Raw genomic sequence first — 9,229 nt, forward strand, 5'->3', positions numbered from 1 at the left:
TTTTTTGTCGGTTGTGGGGGCTTGAACTCTGGGCCTGGGTGTTGTCCCTCAGCTCTTCAGCTCAATGCTAGTACTCCACCACTTGAGTCACAACACTACTTCCGGTTTTCTGGTGCTTTATTGGAGTCTCATGGGCTTTCCTGCCAAGGTGGGCTTTGAACTGCAATCCTCAGATCTCAGCCTCTTGAGTAGTTAGGATTACAGGCATGAGACACAGGCACCCGGCCACTTCCAACTTTTTACTGGTTAATTGAAGATAAGAAGCTCCTGGACTTTTCTGCCCAAGCTGGCTTTAAACCTTGATCCTCAGATTGCAGCCTCCTGAGCAGCTGGGATTACAAGCATAAGCCACCAGTACCCAGCTCAAATTATTCTTCTTGAGGACATACGTGTCACATAGCCAAAAGACTTTGCCAAATTTCCTCATCCTTTCCTTGTGAGACTGGCTCTTTCCCCCTCTCTCATACAGGTGCCTCTGCCTAGACCCTGATTCCCAACCATCACCTCTTCAGGGGAGTCTGACCCCTCCCCGAGTGGAGAACAAGCTTACAGTTTTCTCTGTAGTTCCATCTGCCAGGGGCTACCTGAGGACAGGTCTGTTCTGACTCATCCATATGTCCCCAAAGTGCCAGGCTCTGGCCCTTCCCATCCCTGCCCGGTACTACTTCCTATTGCAAGGAGGCTGCTCCTGGGTATGGCAGGGGCACACCAGCTTACAGCCAGGGAGCTGGCAGAGGACCCAGCCGGTGGCACCATCTGTCCCTGGAGCCACAGAACATAGCAGGCACAGGGCAGATGTCAAGTCCTTGGTTCAGCCAGGTCAGCTCAGGACAAGGTTAAGCAACCTCAGCACCAGAACCCAAGTTTAACTGGAGCCTAGGGTTCAAGTCTTTAAACTGGCTAACTAGTTCAAAGTAACTCAATACCAGAAGCTTGGCTTTCTTTTCAGTAAAGCAGCCTTGAGACAATGTTAGGATGTTACATATGCCTGACAGTAGGTCTGCAATAGAACAGTTTGCTTTCATCTACTGTCTGACCAACGAGCCTGCCATTGGACCCTTAAAGAAAGATGATGAGCTACAGAGGCAAAATGAATTGGAATCTCTGAGGCAGGTTTCTGGATCCTTTCAGTGTCTGGCAGAGTAGTTGGCAGCTCTCCAAAGGCTCCAGGATACCAGCATGGCCCTGCCACTGGTGCAGGCAACAGTGAAGGGTGGTGCGCCAACCTCCCTGAGACCCTGGTCTGTGGTGCATGGTGGAGTCAACTCAGCCAGCCTGACACCCTAAACCTACACTGTCAGTGTGCAAAGGTGGGCATGGAGAGGCTGGGCTGGGGGAGCCCAAGGAGGATAGGACTCACTGGATGCAACGAGTTCCAGATGAGGAGGACAAGGGCTAATCAGACCCCCGATGCCAAGGCACCTAGCATGCAGAGGTGCAGAGCACCCAAGCCACACCAATTAACAGGAGAGCAGAATCCAAACTTGTGCCTGCACCTCCCCACACTCTGGGGAAGTGGTGGGAGAAAGAGGTGCTTCCAGCCATCCCAGGGCTCAAGGTGACACAGGACAAAGAGCCCATCACATGTTTAGAGTGAAACAGCAACAGTTCCTGGGCTGCACTGGAAACTACCTGGGCCAGGCGAGAACTGAGGCTGGGCAGCGATTCCCAGACCTCTCGCTGCCTAAGACATCAGTGGGGCTCCTGTCAGCTCAGGAAAGCAAGACAATGCTCAGTAAGACTGTCACCTTGCATGGAGAAAAGAGAAAACCTCCACTGAGGGACCCTTCCAGTATCCCAAGACTCAGCATCCTGGCTCTCCCCATCCTGGTGGCAAGCTCACAGCTTCATTCGCTCACCTTCTCACTCATGCGCCAGTGCTGAGTGCTGGCTGGCTGGGGACCCGGCTGTGAGAACGAGCCAGAATGGCTGAACTCCAATCCTCCCTGTGTGTACAGGGCCTCAGGATACTGAAAAGGCTCCCCAATCTATACAAAGTGGGGCTGGGGGCTGTCTCAGACTCCTTCTATTCCCAGTTTAACCTGGCTTTCTTGGTCCCTAGGAAAAAAAAGGGTTTAGTAGGATTCATTGGTTTTCCTACTATTCATCAAAAACAGCTTCAGTACCAAGCCAGAAAGTTTCCCAGATTCTCCTTGTGAAAGGAATAGAAAAGTTAAGAAGCAGCAAAGGAAATCTGACTTGCCAACTAGGCAGTAGTTCAAAGGTGGAGATCAAGGCCAGAGTGTTCTTAGCTGATCTGAGGTCCCTGGTATCCTCATGGGCCCTGTTTCCACACCCAGCCCCCATTCACCAACCCAGTGGAGTTGGTGCGGAGGAAGCTGGATGCTAGCTGGGCTTGGTGTCCTACATGGTGTAGGAAATGGCAAATGCAGACCTTCATCCGGCTGAACCTCAGACTCCTTAAGAACTCCAATTCTGGTCCCTGGATCACCAAGTTCCAATCCAAGTTCTGCCACTTAGTATCAATGTGATCTTGGGCAGGTCACTAATCTCTCAGCCTCAGATTCCTTATCATGGATGAGTGTGCTAACTTCATAGAGAGCAGAATGAGTTATTAGGTGCGTGAGTCTGGCAGGCTCCCTGGAACCGTCAGCAGCTGAGGAGCTGCTACTATTGCTCTCTCTGCAAGTAGTGGCAAGGAGATATCTTACTCACTGCCTTGTTCTCAGTTGTCAATGGGATTAATGGAGAAAGATTGCTGGTTAAATATGACAGGGCTGGAGAGAAGACCCAGGCAGCCTGACCTGAAGGCTCAGATCCTATCCTTGACTGAAAAGCCAAAGTATTCTTTGACCCCTGGCCAGGCCTAGCCCTGTGCTGTATCCACTACACATAACCTCGTAGAAGCTCACCAGTGGAAGGAGAGAAGAAAATGCAAGCCAAGCAGAGCCTGAGCTTGGAAAGGAACCTACCAGGGAGGACAGGTTAGGGAGGCAAAGACAAGCAGTGGTTGCTCTGGCAGAGGGCACAGCATGTTCAGCAACATGGAGCAGAGCCAAAATGACCCACCAAGGCAGAGGAACACACATCAGCATAGCTGCTGAGAAGGCAGGCAGGTTGGGATGATGGGACAAGGAGGGGCCATGGGCCACACGGGCAAGATACTTAGGTGTGGGTAAGTCTAGCTGGAGCCAGCCATCTAAGCAGGGATGGGTATAGGACACAGGAAGCAAGATGGCAAAGTACACTGGTCCAGGTAGGAGTGTGGAGGTGAGCTGTTGTGCAGATGGGGGGCGGGTGGCCTTTGCTGAAAATCTCCCAGCAGACAGCTACCCTCAACCAGCATCAGCCCTTTTCTATGCACTGGTCAAAAGCCCCCAATGGAGTAATGGAGCATTTGGGTCTCTCACACCTCAGCATAGAATCTCAGCTCCAAAGCCTTAGCGAGGAGGTTCCAGGGAAAAGTGCTTTCAAGGTTACTCCTAGGACACTTGCCCTCACATGGTCCTGCCTTGCTCTCGTGTCCTAACACAGGTCACTCACATTCTCTCTCCTCTCTCTCTCTCTCGTTCTCTCTCTCTTGTTCTTTCTCTTGTTTTCTCTCTCTCTTTCTCTCTCTCTCTCCTCTCTGATTTAACTTCCATCAGCTACAATGAACTGGGAAAGTCAAGCACCACAGAGCCACAAGCTCAGACTCAGAAAGTAGCAGAAACTCAGAGGTGTGTGTATATGTGTGTGTCTGACACACACACACACACACACACAGAATTCCAGAACTTGCTACAGGTGTTCCTCTCAACACAGCTAACCCTTTGAGCTCCAAAAGCCTCTGCGGCTTGTTTCTGGATTGCTGCTTATAACTAAGCACTTCAGGAATTCTGCAAGGTCTGCTTCCAAAGATGGCTAGGGAAAATACAAAAACAAAACAAAACAGAACAAAAACTGACCCATGGAAAGTAAGACAGAAGATGCAGAGCTGACTTAAAAGGGAAACCTCAGTCTCCTTCTGGGTCCCCAGACTTTGGTGCCCTCCCTCCACCTCCAGTCTTTCCCAGCCCACAATCCAGGGTCCATACCCTTCGCAGGTGACAGCCCACATTCTGGATCATTGCTGTGCCACTAGTTGCCTTGGCCAGGCTGGGGAGGAGCTGCCGGCTCCGGAGACAGACGCCGGCCTGGTCTCTGGTCACCTGAGCCACAGCCAGTCCAGCAACAAATACAGCCGGCAGCCTCCCGGAGGCTCCTCCTCCCAAGGGCTCCCGCCTCCTGAGCCTGCTGATAGCAGCGGCCGGGCCTTTGCCTCTCCTCAGCCTGCCCTCCACCCCCTCCTCCTAGAATCCCTGCACGGAGGCTCCTCGGAGGCGGCCAACTAGGCCACAGCCACAGCAGGGGACTGGCACCAACATCTCTCCAGCCCCTGCCGTACTCCAGTTGCCCCCAAGTCCAGTGCATACATGTGCGTAAGCTTGCGTGGACACGCATGCGTGCACGCGCACACCACACACACACACACACACACACACACACACACCATCCTTCCCCCTTACAGAGGCTGGGCTCTGGAACAGCTCCCAGGGGCTCTGGTTTTCTTCGGTCCACCAGGGGGCACACTGGAGCATAGCAGGACTCCAGGGAGCTGTAGGGGCTTCTCAGAGAGACACCAGCCTGACCAGATAGCACATGTCACATCTCCTTAGGAAATGACTCTGTCTTCTTGCTCTACTGTCCCAGGCTGCTGGCATCCAGCAGCTGCTGGCCCAAGACAGGACACACCCCTCACTTCCTTAAAATAGGCAGGTGGCACTTACTAAAAGGGGAACCTACTAGAGTCCTTCCTCCCTGATGGCCAGCCAGGACTTACATCACCAGCTGAAAATCCACACCTGGAGGTTGAATGGTTTTGGGCAAACCGAAAGGAGGGGTAAGGAGGCAGGGCTGACAGGAACAGTCAGGACGGAGTCATGGGCTATAGAAAGGTGGGAACTTTCCATGCCAGGCAACAGGTTTGAGCATCAAGCCCTGAAGAACAATGGGAATGCTCAAACATGAGGCTCCCCAGGGTAATGTAACAGGTGGTCCTAGGGCAATTTCAGAGCCCTCACTATGCAGAGAGGACATGGAATTTCCAGACCCTCAGCCTCCCCACTCTCTCTAGAGGACCACCACATCTAAGACAATTTGAGGTACCAGGATATGACCCCCAGAGTCATACAGTGAAGAAGTTGTCTAGAGCCATCTCTCCTTACCTCCTGTGCAGAGCCCTATCTACCTCACTCCAACACAAGGCATAAAATGGAAAAGGCTTTAAATAAATAGATTTCTGAGAGGACTGTCAGCAAGACTGAACCAATCTTACCACCAGGAACAAGCAACAGGGGCCTCGGATCTTTCTTCAGAGCTCCCCGGCTTGTTCCAGTCCTGAGTGGTTTCAAAAACTCTGCATTACCTTCCCTCCTCTTTCCAGCTCACTGGAGCCCCCTGAGGGCTGGAACCACACCTTACTTATCTCTGGAACCTACCCCAACTGCCTGCCCCCAAACCAGGGCCCCAAATGCAAAGAGGCATGAATGACCCAAATTATAGCCTGCATCTGGACCATCTGGAGAGCTTATGAAAATCCAGGTTACTAGGCCCCACTCCCAGGGTTTGATTCAGTAGAGCGGAAGCAGAGTGCAAGGACTTGTGTTTTTTTCTCTCTCTCTTTTTTTTTTTTTTGGTTTGTTGGTTGTGGGACTTGAACTCTGGGCCTGGGCGCTGTCTCTCAGCTCTCCAACTCAAGGCCAGCACTCTACCACTTGAGCCACAGCACCACTTCCGGTTGTCTGAGTGGTTTAATGGAGGTAAGAGTCTCATGTACTTGTCCTGCACAGGCTGGCTTTAAACCTTGATCCTCAGATCTCAAGCCTCCTGAGTAGCTAGGATTACAGGCATGAGCCACCAGCGCCGGCAAGGACTTACATTTCTAATAAGATCTCCAGTAATGAAGATGATGCTGGTCCCTTGAACACACTCAGAACAAGTGAACTGGGTCAGCCCGCTCTTGTTACAGTAGGGGAGAATGAAGCCCAGAGATTTTATTTTATTTTTTACATTTTATTTATTTATTTGTTTGTTTTGCCAGTCCTGGGGCTTGAACTCAGGGCCTGGGCACTGTCTCTGAGCTTCTTTTGCTCAAGGCTAGCACTCTACCACTTAAGCACAGCACCACTTCTGGCTTTTTCTGTATATGTGGTGCTGAGGAATTTGAACCCAGGGCTACATTCATGCCAGGCAAGCACTCTACCAGCTCAGTCCAGAGACTTTAAAGGCAGAATCTGACAGTGCATCACTGTGTACAGCAGCAGCGGAAGCATTCGCATCCTTATCCTGTCATTCTAGCCCTGCACTGTGCCAGCACCTCGTGGACTTCACCACCAACCACTGAGCTCACCCCTTAAAAGTAAGGTACTCTATTATTCCCCTGCAAGGGAAAAATCAAAGGTAAAGAATATTGGGTCATTTGTCTGAGACAGAAATTCAAACCAGTATTTGAATCCTGATTTGAATCCAGAGCCCACACAAGAGTAATCACCACCTCTTATAGCTTATAAGCTAAAAGTTTATGCCGACCCACCAGAAAAAACTCTGTAGAGGCTTCCAAACCCAGCAGGCTGGGTGCTCTCAGCTCCAAGGCCTGAACTTCCAGTAACACCCTGGGAAGTCCCAAGGCTGCACCATGCCTGCCCTAGGACCCTGCAAACCCAGAGCATTTTTTCCTTTCCCACTTCATACCCTTCTTCACCTGGCCCCACCTGTCAGGGTTTCCAGATGTTCAGCTGATTTCCCCTTTTTGCCCTTGAGCAAGTTGGCTTTGGCTTCAGGGATGGAACTCATTCATCACAGCATCCCACCTCTGAACATAGTAAATGCTCAATCAGTGTCCAGAGAATAAATAAATGAGAGAATGAATGAATGAATGGGAAAGGATAAGGGACCCGTGTGAGTGAATGGAAATTCATGCATACATAAATACACAATTCAAACCAGGTACTGGTGTCTCACACCTGTAATCCTAGCTACTCAGGAGGCTGAAATCTGAGGATGGCAGTTCAAAGCTAGACCAGGCACAATTATCTCTAATTAACCACCAGAAAACCAGAAGTAGAACGCTAGCCTTGAGCAGAAAAGCTCAAGGACTGCGCCCAAGCCCTGAGTTCAAGCCCCACAACTCACAAAACATAATTCAATAAATGAATACATTCAGGAATGTGGTTACTCCCTCCTGCTCCCCAAGCTCAAGACTCCAGGTCCTCCTTGGAGGCCCTTAAGGCCATGGGCAGAATAAAGGGAGCTATTGGGATAAAGATGGAGGGATGTGTGTGAGTGAGTGAAGAGAGGAAGGAAGCAGGTAGTGATACCAGCAAGAGAGGAAGTGGATGGGGACCTGGTTCAAAGCCACACACACACACACACACACACACACACACACACACACTGCCCTCTGTGGAGAAGAAAAGGCAAGGAAAGCAATGAGAAGCTGACTTAATGGTCCAAGAGAAACAAAAAAACACAGCATGGTGTAAATGGGGGCCGCAAAACCGTCACGTGGGGAGGCCAGAACCAGGACAGGGCAGCTGGGCACAGCCAGCCCTGAGCTCCATCTTGCCGGGCCCAGTCCCACATGCCTTTTCTCTGGTCCTGCCGGGGAGACCGGGCAGGGAGTGTAGGGTACTCCCCTACCCCCACTGCTGCTGGGAGACCTGGCCAGGCTGACTTCCTGGATCTGGCCTTTACCTTGAAATCGCCTGCCACAGGGGATCAAGCCCCACCCAAGGGCGTCAGCAAGTGCCCTGTGCTCAGGGCGGAGCTGGGCTCCGGATCCCCCAGGCCGGCTCCCGCAGCCCTTTTCATCCCAGTGGGAGGCCCGCCGCCCCCGTTCCCTCCGCGCACCCCCACCCACCCACCCACCCCCGCCCGCGCTACAGGCTCCTGCACGCCCAAGCCAGAGGGCGCCCGCACCACCTGGCGGGGCTGGGGGACCAGTCCGGGCAGGAGGCCGGCCTGCCCCGGGAGTCCTGGGGGAGGAGGCGCGCCCCGGAGACGCGGTCCTTCCGCGGGGACCGAGGGAGGCGGGCGGGCGGCACCGAGCTTACCCAAGTGCCCAGGCACTGACTGCAGGCCCGACGGCTGGCGGGGCCGAGAAGCCCGGGAGCCTCGGGGTGCCAGGGCAGAGGCTGCTGGAGGCTGCGGGAGGGAGGCGCAAGGGTGGAGGCGGAGCGGCCTGGCCGAGTTCCTGGACGCGTCTTCGGCGCCCCGCTCCCCGGCTCCTGGCTGGTTCAGGGGCCCTCCTCTACCCAGCGGGTGGAGCCGCCCCGGGGGCTGCTGCGGAAGCCGGCGGGTCACCCAGGACCAGCCCCCGCTCATCCCAGCACGCCCGCAGTCAGGGCTGGGCCGCTGGGCAGAGGCGGAAACGCAGGCACCCCTTTCAGGCCAGCCTTGCCAACACGTGGCACAAAGCTACTTCCAGGTTATTGCCCTAAGTATTCCTGTGACTCGTGCGCGCCTTTACTAAGCACCCACTGAATGCCCTATCCGACACTGGGTGCTGGGAAAAAGTTCTGAGTAGATCGCACTGCCCTGGCCCTTTGGGGTATTGATAGAAAAACAGAAACGAAAATTTGCTGGGCACCAGTGGCTCACGCCTATAAATCCTAGCTACTCAGGAGGCTGAGATCTGAGGATCGCGGTTCAAAGCCAGCCTGGGCAGGAAAAGTTCATGAGACTTTTTTTTTCTTTACTTTTCTTTTTTTTGGGGGGGAGGTCCAGTCGTGGGGCCTGAACTCTGGGCCTGGGCACTGTCCCTCAGCTCTTCAGCTCAAGGCTAGCACTCTACCACTTGAGCCACAGCACCACTTGCGGCTTTTTGCTTATGTGGTGCTGAGGAATCGAACCCAGGGCCTCATGCATGCTGAGCTACCTTCCCAGCCCCAAGTTCGTGAGACTTTTATCTCCAGTGAACCACCAGAAAACCAGAAGTGGTGCTGTTGTTCAAGTGGTAGAGCACTGGCCTTGAGCTGAAGGACAGCGCCCCAGGCCCAGGATTCAAGACCCAGGAACGACAAGAAAAACAAAACAAACAAAAACTGGATATTTGAGGGCAGAGGAAAGGTAAGACACACCAGCTGTGATCGGGGCACCCAGAACTCTCCACAGCACACGCTCAGACCCATGCACCAGGTACCTGTGACACTACAGCATACCCAGAGCCCAGGAGGTGTCCAGGGACCCC

General features: G+C 53.2%; 1 protein-coding gene across 1 annotated transcript in view; it reads right to left on the bottom strand.

The window, feature by feature from the left end:
• Positions 1-8,361, bottom strand: part of Acot11 (acyl-CoA thioesterase 11) — a 43,102-nt gene extending 34,741 nt beyond the window's left edge. The window contains exon 1 of the mRNA XM_013022290.1: positions 8,094-8,361. The gene's annotated coding sequence lies outside the window, so the exon portion shown is untranslated. The remainder of the gene's footprint in view (positions 1-8,093) is intronic.
• Between the last annotated feature and the right edge of the window lie 868 nt (positions 8,362-9,229).

The sequence above is a fragment of the Dipodomys ordii genome, unplaced genomic scaffold (genome assembly GCF_000151885.1).
Source record: "Dipodomys ordii isolate 6190 unplaced genomic scaffold, Dord_2.0 Scaffold61, whole genome shotgun sequence".
NCBI lineage: Eukaryota > Metazoa > Chordata > Mammalia > Rodentia > Heteromyidae > Dipodomys > Dipodomys ordii.